The 21,417-nt window shown below is 38.0% G+C and overlaps 2 long non-coding RNA genes and 1 pseudogene across 2 annotated transcripts; 2 read left to right on the forward strand and 1 right to left on the reverse strand.

Annotated features, from left to right (window-relative positions):
• The first annotated feature begins 2,237 nt into the window (after window positions 1-2,237).
• LOC126596830 (uncharacterized) lies at window positions 2,238-4,251 on the forward strand. The gene is made up of 2 exons (XR_007614034.1): window positions 2,238-2,564; window positions 2,685-4,251. It is a non-coding gene; the product is annotated as an uncharacterized LOC126596830 (long non-coding RNA).
• An 8,097-nt stretch (window positions 4,252-12,348) lies between these two features.
• LOC126595272 (uncharacterized) lies at window positions 12,349-14,686 on the reverse strand (annotated as a pseudogene).
• Window positions 14,687-16,784: 2,098 nt separating this feature from the next.
• Window positions 16,785-17,974, forward strand: LOC126596831 (uncharacterized). Its single transcript, XR_007614035.1, has 2 exons — window positions 16,785-17,345; window positions 17,553-17,974. It is a non-coding gene; the product is annotated as an uncharacterized LOC126596831 (long non-coding RNA).
• Window positions 17,975-21,417: the final 3,443 nt, after the last annotated feature.

A 21,417-nucleotide genomic window follows, 5' to 3' on the forward strand; every position in this document is an offset into this window, starting at 1 on the left:
AACTTCAAAGTAAAAGCTTGAAAAGATGTATAAACTTCGATGACTTATGCTAAACTCATATTTAATCATACAATTCATTGGATGGACTAATAATTGAGTTGTATAATATTTGATACATGGAACTGATTTTAACACGCTTTTTTTCTTCACACGTACACTCCATGCTTGTTTCTGAACTTTTAATTTAGTAAAGTAAAGAAAATCAATCGACGACATCAAACAAGCATGCAAACAAAAATCAAAGGGTGCGACGAAATCAGTTCCGTTGATATATAATAAGGAGTAAGCCCTCTTTTTCTTCATTTCGAATAATCCAACAAATGCTTGGTAATGTTTGTTGGAGAAAAAGACATTATGCAAATTACACTCTTGGGACCATGGTGTGTCTTTATATAGAGATTTGAGATGCACATTTCAAATGCGATTCCTTCGATCGAATGAGATCATATCTGCTGCTATCTGGTGGCTGAGTTTTTCACATGCTTTCCAGCCAAGCTTTGTGTGGTAGTGTGGGAGAGTCTCTTATTAGTCTTGCTAGCATCTGCACTTCTGAATCTCCAACAAATCTCTCAGCTTTTTAAGGTACAAAACAGTTTATAAAATTTTGACGCCAGTGTGATAATAATGTAGTACATGTGCGCGCCCATTTTGGTTTAGGAAATAGGTTACTTTAATCTGTTGGTTGAATGGAAAGAAACTTACATCTGAGACGTTACTGTGATGGTGTTTTAATGTATCTAACTTTGTCACATGATATTTTGTTACTGATTTAAGATACCCCACATCTTTGCTGTCATAGGACTGGCAGTGGTTGAGCTCTTTGTAATCTTCATCTGCCATTGTCAAGTGGGTGCCAAAATCTGCGCCATTTCGGCCTACTCCTCACTCAAAAACAGTATAAACCATCATCAAGGACTTGTAAGTAAACGGATCATGGCGTCTTAACATCAGATCCATCAAACTTACGAAATTAAGATCAAAATACAACAGTTTGATGATAAACCTTCATGTGAGAGTAAGAATACTCAGCATTCCCACTTCAAATTACTGTATCACTAATGAAATTGCATTCCTTCCATTATATAACATGAGCTGACCAAGTGTTTTCTTGTTATTATACAATTTAACTATGAAATTCATCGAATGGACCGCCTAATCTCTCCTTTTGTTTTGTTTTTTTGTATGAATATGCATTACCTATTCTTTCTTGCTATTCCCAAATCTATGTTTAAGCGTTAGTTTCTTAGCATTACCACAATTGTTTTAACATGGTTAACATCTTGTGAGCTTTACAAGTTAGCGCTAGTGTCTTGCCCTCGAACTTGTGACATCTTCCAACATTCAAAACAAAATTACCACTAGTTGGTATTGCACAACAGCGTTTCAAAAATATTATTCGTGAACATTGTTGTATATAAAAAAAGTCAACTTTAAGTAGAAGTAGTACTATCTACACACTCATTTTTACCCTTCTCCCACACCCCTTATTAATTCTACAATTTAATCTTCTTTAATTCATTTGATAGGCATATGTAAGGAAAGGAAATAAAGTATAGTTTTAATGCTTGGTCAAGGTTATATATTGCATTGTAAAGTAATATATTTGTTGAACAACAAAATAACTGAAGATGAATGGAAGTAAAGCTGCACATCAAAACCAAAGAGATAAAAAAAATCCTACCGTTGTGTACGAAGACATCAGGCAAGCTTCCAAAGCAAAGAGTCACCACCAAAAGACACCTGCAACAAATCATGAATAAAAAAATGAAGTTGCGGAATATTCATCAAATCCAAACAAAACGGAAAAAAATGAATGAAGCCTTACTGACCGTTCTGTTCTTCTTTTCAAAGAAAATAACGAATAGTAAAACAATGGTGCGGGAGAAGCTTGTACGGAAGAACTGATCAAAAGAAATTCAAAAAAAGGTTTGGAAGAATGTTATTTATCTAAAACTACCAAAATGGGGGAATTTGAATTGCTTTCTCTGTTAGTCGCCTAGCATGAAATAAACCCCTAAATAAAAAAAGAGTTTTGTAGCAAACAAACTTCTCAAAAGAAAATAGGAATGTTGCCGCCCACGTGAAGTCCTGCTTAGACTTGGAAATCCAAGTCAACAAGGAGAAGAAACGAGAACCGAAAATAAAAAATAAAAAATAGTAAAAAAAAAGAAAATATTTATTTCTTCCTACAAAAAGGGGAAAGTTACGTGGAACAAGGGCTTCCTATTTTTTTCTGCAAGACGTGGAAGATTGCACAGTTAGTGGGAGAGGTTAAGAGAAAGTGGCGGAAGACATGGCCTCCATCTCCCCACGTAAAAAAAAACTCTAGAGCCCTCCTAGGATGTATATAAATAGGCATTAGCTACAGTAAGAAAAGAGAAAAGAAAAAAAAAATAGGAGGAGGTATTCTGCAAAAATTGAGAGACAACGGAGAAGAACAGACGGCAGAGATCTTGAGAAAGTTGGAGAGAAATCAAAGAAGTGAACTACTACGGAAATTCAACGAGACAAAGGCAAACAGAGAAGAGAATACACGGCAAAGGAAAGCAACAAAGCATTTAAAGGTACAAATCCATCCTTCTAAATCTTTCTTTGTTTGGTTTCTCTCGGTTTTGCAGGAAAAAAAAAAGAAACAATTTGCTTCTCCGACCTCTCTCATTCCCCAACTTTCTATCAAGTTGCAGCCCAACAAACTGCAACAAAACCACCACATCCTTCTGCCGCCGCGGCGAGATACAATGGAAATTTCAGCAAAACACAATGGTTGGATTCAACCCCAATTTCAAAAGGAAGAACCAGTTGCATGGGTGCCCAAAGAAGTTTGGAAGTATGATTTGCATGGAGGAACAATGCCTACCCACCGTGCCCAGCAATGATTCTGAAATTCATCAACGACGCAAGGGTGGTTTCCGAATGAGACAAGCCATAGATGTACGAGAACGCCACCGAGAATCTCTGCCCAACTTGCCGATGCGATGCCACCGAACACCACCACTTCAACAACACCGACGGCCACAGCAGCCTCTCTGTCCTCCAGCCTAGCGTCGCAGCATGCTCCATTTTCTCATCGACGGCGTAAAAGAAGATGGTCATGAACGAAGTCCTCTGCCGTGAGAATAACAACCGCAATGGCTGCCGAAGTTGAAATGGTTGTTGCTGCTCCATTTTAGGAGTTCATTTCAAAGAATTTGGTGGTTGCTGCTGTTTCGTTTTAACAGCTTATTTCAAAGAATTTGGCAGTTACTACTGCTCTGTTTTAGGAGCTCATTGGGAAACTTCGAATTAAGAGGAATAAGACTCGAAGAATTTGGCACAAAGTTGGAGAAAGAAGTCACACCAAAAAGAAGGATGCTTCCAGCAAAGAAAAAAACCCCGTCGCAGCCGTTGTCTTGGAGTTAAGAAGAATAGGGGTTGCTGACGATAAAGAAAAAGAAGCAAAGTCCACCTAAACTGGTTCCTTTGTTCCGCAGAGAAGAAGACCATTGGTTAGTGAAGTAGGAGAACGAGCGTCCGTGGTTCGGGATGTCGACAAAGAAGAAAATTACTTGCAGAAATTACAAAAGGGTTCCCGTTCAAACCAAAGTCTCCTGTCGATGCCGCTGTTGTCCATGTTTCACGACCAAAAACTCCCTGCCATGATGCCTTCTTGAATTGCTAAGAGTGATCTAGATCACTCGGATGAAACTCGAATCCAAAATCAATCCTGCAAAAGGTGCTCTCTGCTGTCTTGTCAAGCCATTACTGACCCAGCATGGAAGCCATTTGAAGACCCGGTCGTTATAAACGAAGCAGTCCAAAAATGGCAATAGCAAGAAGTTTTCTTTCTGTCTAAATGTGAAGAGAACAAGAGTACCCAAGAACTCCATTCACCGCCGTTGACATCAAAACCTAGATAAACATCAAAATCTCAGTTTAACCTATTGATCATGGTTATCCTCAAAAGCCCTTGGTGTTCTTCCTTGCGACAAAAACCCAAAAAAAGCCCAGCCAAAGAAGAATGGGCGTTGCTTGTTGCTGAACAAAGTTTCTTTCAAATTCTGTCTAAATTAAGAATTGGAAGAAATGATTTCCAACTAGCAAATAAAAAGGTGAAGAGGTGAAGTTTGTCATGACTCTAATTAAAGACTGGTTTGATCCTACGAGAACAAATCCAAACAGGAAGTTGTAGCTTGAATTAATTCATGGGCATGATTGAATTAGTTCATAGACAAAAGAGAGCTTGTTTTAAAATATAAAAAAAAGCTTAGCACATGGTGATTTTCAAATGAGCAGCTCATCGTTAAATGTTGGTTGAAAGTTTAATCAAAAGCATGGAGACAAAAGCTACAAGCCAAAAGCAAAGGAAGGGAAAAAGTTTAAAACTCAACAGGAAAGACAAGTAAAAAAAGTCTTTTTCACCAAAAAAAAGGGACCAGTTTTCTTGCTTTCAAAGACAAATTTCAAATAGGATTGAATTCCTACGAAACCTATTGGAGAAGGAAGCTGCAAAGGAAGAGGAAAAATAAAATACCTCTCATGTGAGTTTATCACAAGTATGACCTCCATCAAGTTAAAATTAAACATGGAGCAAGAAATAGTACCAAGCCAAAGTCAAATGCCAAAACTAAATATTAGTGGGTTTTATTACAAATATACCCGTTAATTTCATTTGACAAATGAAGTGGTACAAAACCATGAAAGCTTTTCAATAGTCATCCAACCATAAAGTTTTCTCATAAGGCACAAAGCCACTCCAAATTTAAATGGCACAAAGCCACTCCAAATTCAACTGGCATGAAGCCATGACAAGTTTCAAAGGGCACGAAGCTGTATCAAATCTCAATGGCACGAAGCCGTACCAAGTATCAAAGGGCATGAAGCCGTAACAAGACTTAAATGGCACAAAGCCACGTATTGCTCCAATGGCTCAAAGTCCTTGCCCACACGAGCTAAAACTGCACTAGGCATCAAATGCTCCAATGGCTTAAAGTCCTTACCCGCAAGAGCTAAAACTGCACAAGGCATCAAAAGCTTCAATTGTTCAAAGTCCTCGCCATCACGAGCTAAAACTGCACAAGGCATAAAGCCCCAACAAATACATCATGAACTACGAGTGACTTGATCCTTCAATGAGGGTACGTAGGCAATTTAGGGCTAAACCTAGGTGCAGTTGCAAAATCAAATAAACACCCAAATCCCCAATTTATGATTTATTCATATTAGAATCAAGGGGTATTCCTTTCCCATTAATAGGCGCGTAGCCTAGAATAGGTTGAACTCAAATTAATAAAACCCTCTTCAAAAAAATGAACGAGAGTGAAATTGTGTCAAGTGAAATATTTGTTTACATATTGTGTACAATTTTTGCTCAACATGATTTTTGGCACACCCAGTAGGACCCATTTTCCGTTTCATCTCTAAATTCGAAGATAATTAATGTGCTATGTTTTTGTTTTTTGTAAACAGGAAGCATGGCGCCACAAGTTACTGTTTACTTCCATGAACTCCCTGCTGTTGAATCCAAACTTGGATGTGGAAGGCGTGCTAGTCGCCGAATCATCTTCACCATCGATCAAGCACCAACTAACTGTAGCATGGTGAAGACGAAGGTAGCGATAAAGACATGCAAGGTGGCTGTCAAAGTCATCAAAGATGGGCCGAAGAAATGCCCATCGAAGAACGCCCTGATGAATGCAAGGAAAAGATCGACATGAGCTCTTAGGAAGAAGATCGCTAGGGAGCATTTACTCGAAGACATCGAAATTGTCTCAAGGGAGCTTCTTGGAGCTGTTTCATCTAAGGACACCATGGTGCCTCAACGCAAGATCGTCAAAGTGACATCATCACCGCCTATCAAGGTTCCTGTCATCACTCAAATTATGATCGGAACAATCCCAATTACTTTACATATAACGGTGTCGGTCATGATGACCTTTGTTGAGGAAGATGGAGAAATCCTACCAATAGTGTCCGAAAATGTTCAACAAAAGGCCAAGGCCTATGAACTTGTCGAGGAAGGTGACAACATTCAATTCGAGGGGCCTATCATGCGTACAAGGGCCCGAGCATTGACAGTCCACTCTCCTGAGAGTTCATCTTCCATTGGAGACACTTCTGGAGGAAACAAATCTTTTTCCCAAGAAGAGATTCCTAGAGTAATGACTCGATTCCAAAGGTTGGAAATAAATGAAAGCATCGAATCTAAGAACATGCAAGTTCTGATGACTGGTGCATCAAACACTGAAGAACAAATGCTAGAAATGTAATGGAAACTAGCAGAAAAAGAAGCAGAAATGGCATCTTTGGTGGCTGATAAGGAAGCGGAAATTGTGACTTTAGCAGCTCAGTTAGCCCTGCAAGCTAGCATAAATAATGTTGGACATAGAGCAAGAAAAGAAACAGAATGAGAAAGTTTCGTAGCCAGCTCACGCATCAAGATATCAATGCAATTTTCACTAAAAAGATCAGAATTTCAAATGTCTTTAACGACACCAATTCTTGGATACCAGAAGCCTTATCCAGCTCACTATGACACAGTGCCATTTCCCCGAGGGTATCAAAAACCAAGCCTTGATAAATTTGATGGTTTGAATGGTTCTCCCTAAGAACACTTAGCTCATTTTTACTCAGCTTATAGGGAAACATCACAGTCAAATCCTTTATTGGTTCAACAGTTTGTTCAGTCACTCAAAGGGTTTGCTTTCACATGGTACACTCAGTTAGAGCCATGATCTATTCTAACGTGGGATGATATGCAAAGAGCTTTTCTAGCTCAATTCGTCAATTCAAAGAAAAAGGCCACATTAATGAATTTGGCTCAAACGAAACAAAGGCTTGGAGAAAGCGTGAGCGAATTCATCACAAGATGGAGGAGTCTTAACCTACAATGCATGGAAAAGATTTCTGAATTTTCTGTAGTGCAAATATGTTATAACAATCTTATCCCCGAGATTGCAACATTTGTAGGAATTGCAGAGCCTCGAACATTTGACGGGTTGGTATCTAAGGCAAGTAATGTGGAGAAGCAAATGTCCCAGAAAAATGTGATTGGAAAGATGATCCAAGACTTAGAAAAGAAGTCTGACACCAAGAAAGGAGATAACAAAAGAACGCCGAAGAAGGGAGATTCTATGGTGACATTTGTCAAAGTAGACAAGAAAAATGACAATGCAAAAAGAAAAGAAGAAACCAAATGGATGAGGAGGTTTTCGCTTAAGGAAAAAAAATAAGTTAAATATAGTTTTGATGATGAAAATGTTGGAACTATCTTCGATGAACTCCTTGCACCAAAGATGATCATGCTTCCTGAACCAAAGTGTCTCGCTGAAGTAAATAAGACTGATGATCCAAAGTATTGTCGGTGTCATCAACTCATCAACCATACGATAGAGGATTGTTATATCCTTAAGGATATAATTTAAGAGAAGATCAATAAGCACAAGATCGAGGTGGATTCATCCTCGAAACATCAAACGGCAATGTCCAACATGATCGAAGGAAAATCAACACCCTCTTCTCCATTACCAAAAGGGTCAATCCCTGTAGGATTCCATGTCGATAATGAAACCACAATTGTCCATGCTTATCCTGGCATGCCTCGTTTCAGAAATCCAAAAATTCCAACTCTGTACGAGCTCATGACAGCACCAAGTTTTGATGTTTGGGAGGATTCGTCGGAGTCATCACTCGAATCCGAAGACGAGTGGCAAACTGTTAGAGAAAAGAAGGTGAAAAAGACCGCTAAACGTCTTTCTTCCTTAAAATGATCAAAAGAAAAATTATGGAGTTGACCACCCTCAAAGGATAGAAAGAATAAGAAGAAAAGTACTCAAAGAAGTATTAGAGTCTTTCAAGATGATGAGTACAAGCAGCCTTTCAGAGCACCAATAACCTTCAAAGACTACCTCCCTCCAAAACTTTTCAAGAGTAAGATAACCGAAGAAGAAATTGGAAAGTGTCGTGCAACCTCATGTGAAATCCATAACGATGATGAGGTAGATGAAATAACTTTAGGCTCTGGTCAAAAGATCCCGTATAAGAACGAAAAAGGATGTAAAGAAGCAGTTGATTCAGTCAATCATTCTGACAATCCAAGTGCAAGAAAGGTTCCAGTCACTACCACTGTAGAGCCTGCGGTAGAAATTTCAGTCTCAACCACAAAATCAAGTACCTTTAAGAGACATGCAAAAGATGTACTACAGTCCTAAGATGGCAAATACAACATCTTCGACCATTTTAAGCTCATCCCATCTCTTCTCAGTGTGTACGATGCTCTGAAAATGTCAAAGGAGCTTAGAGAAGCATTCATCGCTTCTTTGACAAGTCCTAAAGTATTTGAAACAAGCTTCAAATTTGCAGAAGTGGATACAACGTAGCCAAAGTATTGCGCTTGCTGCCTCACAAGTATCACATTTGACGAAATTGACCTTATACTTGGAGACGAGTATCATAATCGGCCCTTGTACGTCAGTGGACTGGTAGGAGATACATCAATAAATCGAATCTTGCTTGAATGTGGATCAGCAGTAAACCTGCTTCCTCTTCGAACACTTCGAGCTTTAGGGATGAATGTTCGTCAACTGATACCGTCAATGCTAACTGCTCAAGGCTTCAATCAAGTGGGACAAAAAGTAATGGGAACGATAACGTTACAAATAGAGATAGGAGAGTTGTACTATGACGCCTTTTTCCATGTAATCGATGCTGACACATCTTACCGTGTTTTATTAGGACGTCCATGGCTTCATACATATGGTGTCGTTCATTTTACACTTCATCAATGCTTCAAGTTTTTGGTGAATGGCGAAGTCGAGAAAGTTCTAGTGGACATCAACCTATTTAGGGGTGAAGAAGTGAATTATGCAGATGCAAAATTCTATAAACAGTCAAAAGTCACTTTTTCATAACCAACAAAAGATGTAGTGGTGCAGAAGGAATCACAATCACCAACTGTGGAGAAGGCAAAGTCGTCGAGGCTAGTCAAAATTACAGTTCTAAAACTCCAAAATCCAGAAAGTAGTTCTCAACCGCTCATTAAAAGATCAAAGAGAACTTGAAAATAAGGCAATGGAGCAAATCCAAAATGCATTTGAAGAACTCATGACCAACTACACGAAGCTTCTGCACAGAATCAACCAATCAATTCTTGGAGGCAATTTGATAGTCTCAACAAATTTGCAAATGAATAATGGTCAACATGGTCGCATTGTTTCGTTCAACGGAAATGAGTCCTCATCAAAAGTTCCATTAAAGATAAAAGTGAAGAGGCATTGAGCTAAAAAGAGTGCTATCAATGTCACGGTGCACCAAGAAAATGGCATGCTCAAAACATTTGTCTCAGAAACCAAGAATCATGAGTTGGAAGGCTTTACTGATCTCGAGAAAGCAATGTTGACTAGAGAAGAGTCAAATAACAAGCCACCTTGAGTTTCTGTCTTCTAACGACTTGGTAAAATCACTAACTCTCAATCTAAAATCTCATAAAAGCAAAAAGTGGAGAGTCAAAAGCCAAAAGGTGACGATAAACAGAGACAAAAATGATGACGCACAAGAAGAAGTACAAGACGTTGTTCAAGTTAGCATGGTTGGTATTAAAGAAAGAAGCAAGGAAGCTCATAATGAGCCAATTGCACCTGTTAGACAATTCCCCACCTGTTTCCTGTCAAAAAGAAATATGGGCAAAGTCGTACTTGCGCAAGCTTCAGAGCCATCAACAAAGCATCGCCACTTCTAGAAAGTGAAGCTTATGGAATGGATGAGGAATCAAGCACATAAAAAGAAGTTCATAATGTTGCTAAAGTAAATTGTGTCACCATTGAAGATGAAAAAGAGGGGAATGGTGACAAATCAGCCAAGTTTATTGACAACGCTCAACCGACACCACCTCAAATAGGAAATGGGGGGCAAGCCACTATGGTTAAACTTCGAGAAATCAATCTCGGAACAAATGATGAGCCCAATCCTATATTTGTAAGTTCCTTACTAACACCGGAAGAATTAGAAGATTACAAATGTCTTCTCCAAGATTACCGAGATATGTTTGCATGGGGTTATCAAGATATGCCTGGTCTAGACACTAAGGTGGCAGTTCATAGATTGGCTATATCAAAAGAAAGGCGTTATGTTAAATAAGCACCACGACATTTTCAACCTGAGCTTGAAGTAGAAATTAAGGCTGAAATTGACAAACTGATAAATGTTAGGTTTATCAGAAAAGTTCAGTACCCTACATGGCTCCTCAGTATTGTACTGGTAAAAAAGAAGAATGGACAAATTCGTGTCTGCATAGATTTCAAATATCTTAATGACACATGTCCAAAAGACGAGTTCCCACTTCCAATTACTGAATTATTGGTAGACACCACAACCGGTTTTTGGGCTCTATCTTTCATGGATGGATTCTCAGGGTATAATCAAATTAAAATGGCACCTGAAGACAAAGAACTTACGACATTCCGCACTCCGAAATGAGTCTATTACTACATTGTAATGCCGTTTGGACTAAAAAATGCAGGAGCCACATACCAAAGAGCCATGATCGTCATTTTCAGCGATATGTTGCATAGCACCATCGAATGCCATATGGACGATCTCATCATCAAAACAAGAAAAAGGGAACGTCATTTGAACGACTTAAAGAAAGTCTTTAACAGACTCTGAAAACATCAATTAAAGATGAATCCTTTGAAATGCGCATTTGGAGTGACATCTGGAAAATTTCTTGGCTTTGTGGTAAGGTACAGAGGAATCGAAGTTGACCCTTCAAAAATCAAGGCAATCGTGGAAATGTCTCATCCTTGAAACCTGCGAGAGCTACGAGGACTGCAAGGAAGATTGGCATACATTAGGAGATTCATCTCAAACTTATCTAAGAGATGTCAACCATTCACGAGGATGATAAAAAAGGGCGTGCCTTTTGTGTGGGATAACACGTGTTAAAACGTTCTCAGCAGCATTAAAGAGTATCTTTTGAAACCCCCAGTGTTGATAGCTCCAATTAAAAGGAAGCCTTTAATTTTGTATATCGTAACACTTGAACGCTCATTGGGGACAATGCTTGCACAAAACAATGAAGAAGGAAAAGAAAATGCGCTCTACTATTTAAATCGAATGCTTGTAGGGGCAAGGCAAAATTAGACCCCTATCAAGAAGATTTGCTTGGCTTTAGTCTTCGCTTACAAAAGCTACGACATTACTTAGGGCTGGTTTGGTATTGCTGTGCTTTGAAAAAAAATTGCTTTGAGAATAAGCAGCTGTGTTGTGAGAATAAGCGGTTGTGAAATAAATCAGCAGAGTGTTTGGTAAACTTTTTTGTAAAAGTGCTTTTGGAAAAAAAAAGGTAGTCTGATAGTGGGTCTTTTCATTAAAGGAGCACTGTAGCTTCGTGTGCTTTGAAAAAAAGCCAGTTTTCCAAAGCTGCAAATAGCAGCTTCAGCTTTTTCCTTTGATTTCAGCTTATTCTCACAGCAGCTTCCAAAATAAGCCTTTTTTTTTAGTTTACCAAACACCTAAAACTCTCACAGCTTTTTTTCATGGGTACTTTTTTTTTAAGCACCTTACTCCCAAACCACCCCTTACTGTCACACAATATTACTTTGATATCTAAAGCGGACCTGCTCATATACTTGATGTCAAAACCAATGCCATCCGGTCGTCTTGCAAAATGGTTTTTGCTACTATTGGAATTTGAAATCAAGTATGTCTATCAAAAAGCTATAAAGGGATAAGCACTAGCTGATTTCTTAGCAGCTCATCCTATTCCCAACAACATGGAGTTACCGAGCAATTTGTCAGATGAAGAAGTATTCTCAACATACATTTCTCAATGGCAACTTTACTTCGATGGAGCAGCAAGGAAAAAAGGCACAAGGGTAGGTATTGTGTCCATCCCACCATGTGGGGGCCTAATCCCGTATTCATTTTCACTCATGGAGTTATGTTCAAACAATGTGGCAGCATACGAGGCACTCATCATCGGACTTGAAATTGCACTCGAACTGCATATTGATTACCTTCAAGCTTATGGTGATTCAAAATTAATCATCAAGCAAATGAATGGTCAATACGTCGTGAAAAATGAAAATCTAACCTTGTATTATGAAAGAGAAATTTGCAACTTGGCTCGACTACGTATGACTTGATCATTCAAAAAGGGTATGTAGGCAGCCTATCATTAAAAATGGGTGTAGTCATAAAATAATAATAATAACAAAAAAAGTAAAAAAAAATAATTCCCAAAAATCAAGGGATGAACTACGTTCGACTTGATCCCTTTACAGGGTACGTAGGTAGTCTAGTTTTATTACTAGATACAGTCGTAAAAACTATTTTCCCAAAATCAAGGAATGAACTACATTTGGCTTGATCCCTTCAAACAAACCACTCAAGCTCTGTTCGACCAGATTCCAAAAGGTTAATAATGGGATGCAAAACATCAAACACCAGATTCACTTCATCACGACAACCAAGAATTTTTGTAGGTGAGTTGCAAGAGGAAAGTTTGACAAAAATATTCTTTACTTCACTAATAATATATCATTGCCTAAGATGATGGGACAACTTCATCTGACACATAAGCAACTGACTTCTCCCCGTAAGGTTGGTTCATCACCTTTGCATGTAAAGATGGTGTAATCGAATTTTTAGACATCACTTCTGAAGTAAATTGCCTGCATCAGCAACAACTACAGTTTCAATATCCACACCACTAAGATCATCAAGTTTCTCATAATGAGCATGCTTAAAATTCTCATCATGGCTACTCCCTAAAGAAGACTTTGGTGAAAAAGATGATAACCTTGCACTTCTTGTCAGCTATCGCATTCTTGTTTTTAGAAAGACCAGAACTCTGACCAGATTGTCACAAACTAAGACTCTCACCAACTGGTCGCAAGCTAGGAGACTTCTCAATTCCCACTTCAGAAAGCAAAACTTCTTTTCTCAGACCTGGGGATATGTCTCTCAAGACTGACACAATAAAAATTGTCTTTTTATTAAAAGGACATTTATTGAAGATAGCGTAAATATTGGTCAAAGAAATCCCAAGATATGTTGCACAAGAGGTCCTCCACCACTTGCAATTGCAATACCAATATGTACAGGTTCCTTGATGAGTTGAGCGTGGAACATAAAAAAGAGATTCAGTGTTCCTCCTAAGAAGCACAACCTGCGCTTCGAACATATCCTCAACACTACAATTTTGTCTACTAGAAACACCAAATGCTAATTTGTTCGCTGGAACCCCTTGATCGAAGCCAAATTGACGAGCAAACCTATTAGGAAAATATGGTTCTATCCAAAGGTGTTCACCAATTTTGACAAGAACCTTTGCAGTGCGAACATAGACCAACAATTCAAAATGGTCATCAGATAAGTCTTCATTATCCATCAAAGAACAACCTTTCTCTTCCACAAAAGCAGTTGAGCGATAAATAATCGATTTTTCACTCAGGAAAATAAACCTTGCATAAGATATACTAACCTTCCTGGGTTCAATACCCGCATATCTCGCTAAGGGAGGATAACCCTTAGGAAAATCACTGTCAGGACGAGGTCGGTATAAATATGGAAAATGCTCCCCTAACCAGCCAACAATATAGTGAACCGGCATGGAAGTATATGTTGATCCAGGCCCCCTCGGACAAGAAGCAATATTCCCAAGGCCATGATAAATATAGCCAAGAACAGTGGGCGCAAGAGAGACTTTAGAGCCTTGTGCCATCAAACAAGCCATGGGGAAAGTCTCGAGCCTCATTCTACTGCCCTTTAATGGCAAAACAAATCTACAAAGCCAGAATGTTAAAAATGCAGCCAAGGCCCCTTGTTTCGTGACTTCCAGTGGGATTTCTTGGGCCTTAAAAATCTTTTGCTCATTCGGGAACATCCGTTGATTTTCCTCACCATAACCCACATAAATTATTTTTCCTCGATAAAAATGAGCCAACCATTGATCCCAAAATTTTTGTTTCTACCCATAAAACTTGCACAGTTGGGAAATAAACTCTCAAGAGTTAGGAAAAAGTAGACGAGTACACTCTTTCTTGCACAAGTCATGATTTGGAGGAATAAACTCTTCGTAAGGAGCACCAAGAATTGGTGAACCACCTATAACCTTCAAATCATATAATGAAATATTCATCTCTCCATTTCCCTGATGGAAGGTGATGGTTAAAGGACCCTATAACTCACAAAAAGCTTTCCATACATTGGATGAGTATCCATAAGGTTAACAAGACACTGCCACAACGCCATAAATATCTGCTTGACGCAGCACACTTGCATAAGTTCATAGGGTAGCCTCTGTCCACTCTAGCACACCAACCTGAAAAGTAGCACAACCTGTGACTTTGACATCGGAACCCCATTATTATGTCTTCTCCCGAATCATTTTGTGTAGAAGCGAAAAAAAATCATGGTCAACCTTAAACTTGGTGTCTCCATTAGCCTCATTGTTCACTTTCATCAGAATATAGGCCTGAAATAAGTCGCCTTGATTCCGAGCAACTTTGATAGCACCATCTTCTTAAGTAAAGTCAAGATGACTAGAGTTCACTTTAGAAGGGAGAAACCAAGTGGGAGGATCACCAAAAGATAGATTGTAGTTAAGTGAAGCCAATGGAGAAGAACTCTTATACTCTAGACCCGTGGCAAACTCTTTTCCGTCCTTGTCAACAGCTTGCTGGATACAAATTTTTCCATTTGCATTCATTCCCTGAAATATAAAATGCGGGTCAACAAAAGTGGGTGATGGGAAAAAAGATTTGTTGGCCTTTCCTTAGCCGATAGGGTTGCGGATGGGTGGAGGAAAATAGTTTCTTGTCCCTTTAGACCATTTTTAACCATGGGCTAAATGTCAAATTCCCCCTTATCCCCCCTCCCAAACCTAACCTAACCCAACCCAAGCCAAATCTTTGGGCTAAAAGCCAAACCCAAGCCAAATTCCCCCCAAAATTTAGCCCATGATTCGATGTGGGCCTCACCGAAATGAGTGAAACTCGGCGTTTGTGCACCAATACCCCCCCCACCCACTCGCCTGACGCGCGCGATGCTCTACCCTTTAGACAGACAAGGCCCCACCCACGTGGGCCTGTCGGCCACCTTTCCCAGGCGTCCCAACGGCTACTTTGATCCGACGATCGCGATCAATAGGCCGTTGGTTGATCCAACGGCCTAGATTCAAATTTATATTTTTTTTGTTTTTATATTTATATATTTATTGAATCCAACGGCTGAGATCGAATATAATCAAATCTAATGGTAAAAAAAAAAAAAAAGATCTAACGGCCCAAATTTAAATCCAAAGACTAAAATAATTAAAAAAAATTATTTAACTCAAAATTTACCAAAAAACTCTATAAATACCTATGTATTTGTTCAAACATCCATACAAAATTCACTTTTCTCCTACAATTATTCCAATTTTTCTTTCTACCATTTCCAAATTTTGTGTTTATACATCTATATCATGATTTTCATATTCTTCCATAGTGTTTCATGAGTTTCATATATGGATGTAGTAATTTTGCAATATTTATCGGAATTTAAATATTTTTAGATTAAAATGTTCATATAATTAATTTACAATAGTCTACATAATTTTTTTTAAAGTAAATTTAAGAAAAAATATTAGCCTAAGTTCATTCTTTAATAATCCCGGGCTAAAATTTTAGACCAGAAGGGTTGAAGTAGAAAAACTATTTCTGAGCTAAAAGCTAAATTGTCCGAGCTAAAAAATTTGGCTTTTAGCCCAACGTTGGAGATGGTCTTAGAGGCTCCAAGAAAATGGCTTTGGATTATGTGAATATTTATGATAGGCATATGTAAGGCAAGGAAATAAAGTATAGTTTTAAAGGAAAACTAATGAAAATGGCTTGAAAACTTTGAGTTTTAATGATAAGGACAAAATAAATGGTAAAGTGAATAGTACCAGGATTGACTTTTTAGTGTAAAAATGTGGTTTTTCGTTAAAGTGAACAGTACCATGTGCTTTTCGTTAAAGTTCCCTAGTTTTAATGCTTGGTCAAGGTTATATATTGCATTGTAAAGTAATATATTTGTTGAACAACAAAAAAACTAAAGATGAATGGAAGTAAAGCTGCACATCAAAACCAAAGAGATAAAAATATCTCACTGTTTTGTACGAAGATATCAGGCAAGCTTCCAAAGCAAAGAGTCACCACCAAAAGACACCTGCAACAAATCAAGAATTAAAAAAATGAACTTGTGGAATATTCATTCAAATCCAAACAAAACGGAAAAAATTGAATGAAGCCTTACTGACCGTTATGTTCTTCTTTTCAAAGAAAATAACAAATAGTAAAACAACGGTGCGGGAGAAGCTTGTGCGGAAGAACTGATCAAAAGAAATTCAAAAAAAGGTTTTGAAGAATGTTATTTATCTAAAACTACCAAAATGGGGGAATTTGAATTGCCTTCTCTGTTAGTCACCTAGTATGAGATAAACCCCTAGATAAAAAAAAGAGTTTTGCAGCAAACAAACTTCTCAAAAGAAAATAGGAATGCTGCCACCCACGTGAAGTCCTGCCTAGACTTGGAAATCCAAGTCTACAAGGAGAAGAAACGGGAACTGAAAATAAAAAATAGAAAAAAAAGAAAAAAGAAAATATGTATTTCTTCCTACAAAAAGGGGAAAGTAACGTGGAACAAGGGCTTCCTATTTTTTTTATGCAAGACGTGGAAGATTGCACATTTAGTGGGATAGGTTAAGAGAAAGTGCACAATTAGTGGGAGAGGTTAAGAGAAAGTGGCGGAAGAGATGGCCTCCATCTCCCCACGTAAAAAAACTTTACAGCCCTCCTAGAATGTCTATAAATAGGCATCAGCTGCAGTAAGAAAGGAGAATAGAAAAAAAAAAATAGGAGGAGGTACACTGCAGAAATTGAGAGACAACAGAGAAGAACAAACGGCAGAGATCTTGAGAAAGTTGGAGAGAAATCAAAGAAGTGAACTGCTGCGGAAATTCAACGAGACAAAGGCAAATAGAGAAGAGAATACACGACAAAGGAAAGCAACAAAGCATTTAAAGGTACAAATCCATCCTTCTAAATCTTTCTTTGTTTGGTTTCTCTCGGTTTTGCAGGAAAAAAAAACAATTTGCTTCTCCGACCTCTCCCATTCCCCAACTTTCTATCAAGTTGCAACCCAACAAACCGCACCAAAACCACCACATCCCTCTGCCGCCGCGGCGATATACAATGGAGATTTCAGCAAAACACGCTGATTGGATTCAACCCAATTTCAAAAGGAAGAACCAATTGCATGGGTTCCTAAAGAAGTTTGGAAGTATGATTTGCGTGGAGGAACCAGCAAAACACGACGAAATCAATTCCGTTGATATATAATAAGGAGTAAGCCCTCTTTTTCTTCATTTCGAATAATCCAACAAATGCTTGGTAATGTTTGTTGGAGAAAAAGACAATATGAAAATTACACTTTTGGGACCATGGTGTGTCTTATATAGAGATTTGAGATGCACATTTCAAATGCGATTCCTTCGATCGAATGAGATCATATCTGCTGCTATCTGTTGGCTGAGTTTTTCACATGCTTTCCAGCCAAGCTTTGTGTGGTAGTGTGGGAGAGTCTCTTATTAGTCTTGCTAGCATCTGCACTTCTGAATCTCCAACAAAGCTCTCAGCTTTTTAAGTTACAAAACAGTTTAAAAAATTTGGACGCCAATGTGATAATAATGTAGTACATGTGCGCGCCCATTTTGGTTTAGGAAATAGGTTACTTTAATATGTTGGTTGAATGGAAAGAAACTTACATCTGAGACGTTACTGTGATGGTGTTTTAATGTGTCTAACTTTGTCACATGATAATTTGATACTGATTTGAGATACCGTCACAGTGACATTTTGAGCACAAATAAGTTATTCTCAAAACGAGCCCAAAGTGACTTACTAGTCGGATCCAATGTGAGATCGATGTAACCTTTACTTCTAATTAAATGAACCTCTCTCTCTCGTTTTTCACCTATCTTAGCTTCATTTTTTTTCTATGTACTTCATTCTTCTATGTTCTACATTTAAGATTTATATAGCCAAGAACAAGATTAAGTTGCAGTAATCACAATCAAGAAAGCACAAAACCTATTGCATGTAAACTATTGCAATCACACTAACCTGATGTACCTCCATTGGAAAACGCCATGGCTGCTGCTGTCCAAGCTCAGTGCACTGCAACTCTTCCCCTCTCTGTCAGATTACTTAATGCTTTAACTAAGAATAGGACTTGGTTCTTAATCGAGCGTGTATCTGTGAGAGCAAAGATTACAACATATATATAGACATATATCTCTCCTAATCCAATAAGGATTCCCTATTAAAATCCCTGTAGGAAACAACTTATGTCTCCTAATCTATATCAGTTCACCACTATGATAGACTCCTCTATCAACAAGAACTCATATTCATCTTCCTATAAGGCTTTCTTAGACTAATCGGTCCAAATAGCTAATGCAAGTTCACCGAAAACTCATGTTCATATTCTTGCACTAAATAACTTATTAAGAGTGTTCATGTAATATCTTTTCTGCGATGAGAAGTCATTTTCCAACACAGGATGGTTGCACGATATGAGTGATTAGTTGATTGGTTACTCATATTCCGCGACTATCATGTCTTGCAACGAAGAAAACCTAGTGAATATTTTGAAATTGGACTTTCTTCTTTTTTCTTGTAGGGTCTAGTTTCCAATGGGCCACAATGAAGTGGGATGACATTATCATTACTATTATGGGTAAATTATATAGTAACTCCTCAGGTTTGAGGTCTATTACAACCCATACAACATTTTAAAACATTTCACTTTGATACCTCACGTACTGTTTTATTTCAAAATAATATATCCGTTACATTTTCCATCCATTGATCCGTTAAGTACTGACGTGGCTGCCACGTTTGTGCCACATGGCTGCCAAATGTGTGCTGCGTGGCAAAAAAATAATTTTAAAATTTTTTTTAAACTGAATTTTCTTAAAAAAAAAAAAACAAAAACGAAAACAAAAGCTGAAACAAATGCCCACAATGTAACATCCCACATCGCCCAGATGAGTGATCCTTAAATGTATATTCTCTTCCCTACTTAGCACGAGGCATTTTGGGAGCTCACTGGCTTCGAATTCCATTGGAACTCCGAAGTTAAGCGAGTAGCGCGCGAGAGCAATCCCATGATGGGTGACCCACTGGAAAGTTCTCGTATGAGTTCCCAGAAACAAAATCGTGAGGGCATGGTCGGGGCCCAAAGCGGACAATATCGCGCTACGGTGGTGGAGCGGGCCCGGGATGTGGTGGACCCCGGGCCGGGATGTGACACACAACCCCCCAAACCCATGAAGAAAAAAACCACCCCACCTCCCTGTTGATTATTCCCCCCACCCTCATCTCCCCTCTCCTCCTCCTCCGTCGACTGACCCCTACCCTCCCCCTCCTTTCGTGACTGACCTCGCCAATTATTCCCCCGCCCCCCACACACACTCAGAAAACCACATCTCTCCCTCCGCACCACCCTCTTCCCTCCTCTACACACCCCACTCCTTAAATCCAACACCCATTCCTCCCATCTTCACCTCACGAACCTAGCGTAAAAGGGATCTGAGTTTTTTTTTTTTGGGTTGCAGGTGGGGGGTTGGGGGAAGAAGATGAATATGGGGGAGAAGAGAAGGGAGGAGGAGGGGGAAAGACGAACTAAAGGGTTTTATTTTTTATTTTATTTTTTTCTGGGTTTCAGCTTTTGTTTTTGGTTTTTTTTTTTAAAAAAAATTTAGAAGATTCAGGTTTTTTTTTTAAATATTTTTTTTGCCACGTGGCACACATTTGGCAGCCATGTCAGCGCTTAATAGATCAATGGATGGAAAATGTAACGGAGGTATTATTTTGAAATAAAACAGTACGTGAGGTATGAAAGTGAAATGTTTTAAAGATGTTGTATGGGGTTGTAATAGACCTCAAACCTGAGAGGTTACTATGTAATTTACCCTACTATTATTTAAGAAGAAAAAACAAAACAATATGGAGTAAAGTACCCCACCCTTATATAATTTGTTAAAGCTAAAATTAAAGGATGCAATTGGACCGTTACCTTTGTTGGTTTTGGCCTTAAATTGTATCCTATTTTTGGTGGCCAATACATTATTTGGCAAGTGACTTCACCTCTAAAATATATATTTTGTATCCAAATTATTCATCTGCAAAATCCAAACTAAAGTTGTAGAATCTAATTTCTCTCCAAATCTTTTTGGTGAGGATTTTAGGAATATGTAAACCGTGTATGTTCATCGTACATAATGTTTTTATCAAATATTGTTTGTATTTAATTTTAAATAAAAATATGTAAAATAATTTATGACAGCACGATGTACGATAAACGGATATAATTCACGGATTTCCGAAATCTTCACAAAGAGGATTCGGCGAGGATCCGATTACGAATCCAACAAACTAGGTCAGATGATGGGCTAGAAAATAACAATACTTGTGTTTATGTGCATGACATCACTTACCTTAAACATGATTACACAAAATCTCCAATTGTTAATTATTCCTTTATAACAATTAATTTTTTCTTTCTATTTGTATCTTCTACAAACTAAAGATTCGTTTGAATGTGCTTTTAAAATAGCTGAAAGGGTTTTTAGTGAAATTGATTTTTGATTCCAAAAACACTAAGTGCTTTTTGGAAGAAGTATCAAATATTTAAAGTGTTTTTCTATGATACACTTGAATTTTACTAAAGATTAGTTTAAAAAATATTTTCACAAAAAACGATTCCAATCATTTTATAAGTACTTCGAAACGAGTCCCAATTATTTGTGTGACAAATTTTTCTTGTTGTCGGAGTTGGACATGAGAATAATCGTTATGCTTGAGTTAGTCTTTTATGTACGAGTAAACGACTATTCTTAACATATTTTATTCGACCCTTTAAATGACTAGCTACTCTTAACATTTTTTTTTTTTTTTTTTGTAGTTTTTGGACCACTGGTCTTATCATTTCTCGAAGTGATCAAGGTGGTTACTAGAGTGATTGATTTGCTTATTACTTGAAGGCAAATGGATGATCCCGTGACACAAAGTGGGAGACCATTTGGTAAGGTGGGTGCTACTTCACATCATGAATTACCAACATTGGTAATTGGTCGTTATCATTACCTATTTTACTTTATCTACTCAATCTTTGATTAAAAAAGTCAGAAGCTGTCCTAATTTAATACCCTACGTAAGCTATAATCCATTTGCATTTGTGGTTTTTTAGAAATGATACGATATTCTTTGAATGGAGAGATACCGTATAAATGATGTGGATATGGTTCTTAATAGTTCTCGATAAAAATTTTGTTAGGAATTTTAATTTGATCGAAGGAAAAAAAGAGTGTTCCGCACAAACAACTGAACAATTAACTATCCTCTAAAAATTTAT

This window comes from Malus sylvestris, chromosome 13, assembly GCF_916048215.2.
Source record: "Malus sylvestris chromosome 13, drMalSylv7.2, whole genome shotgun sequence".
NCBI lineage: Eukaryota > Viridiplantae > Streptophyta > Magnoliopsida > Rosales > Rosaceae > Malus > Malus sylvestris.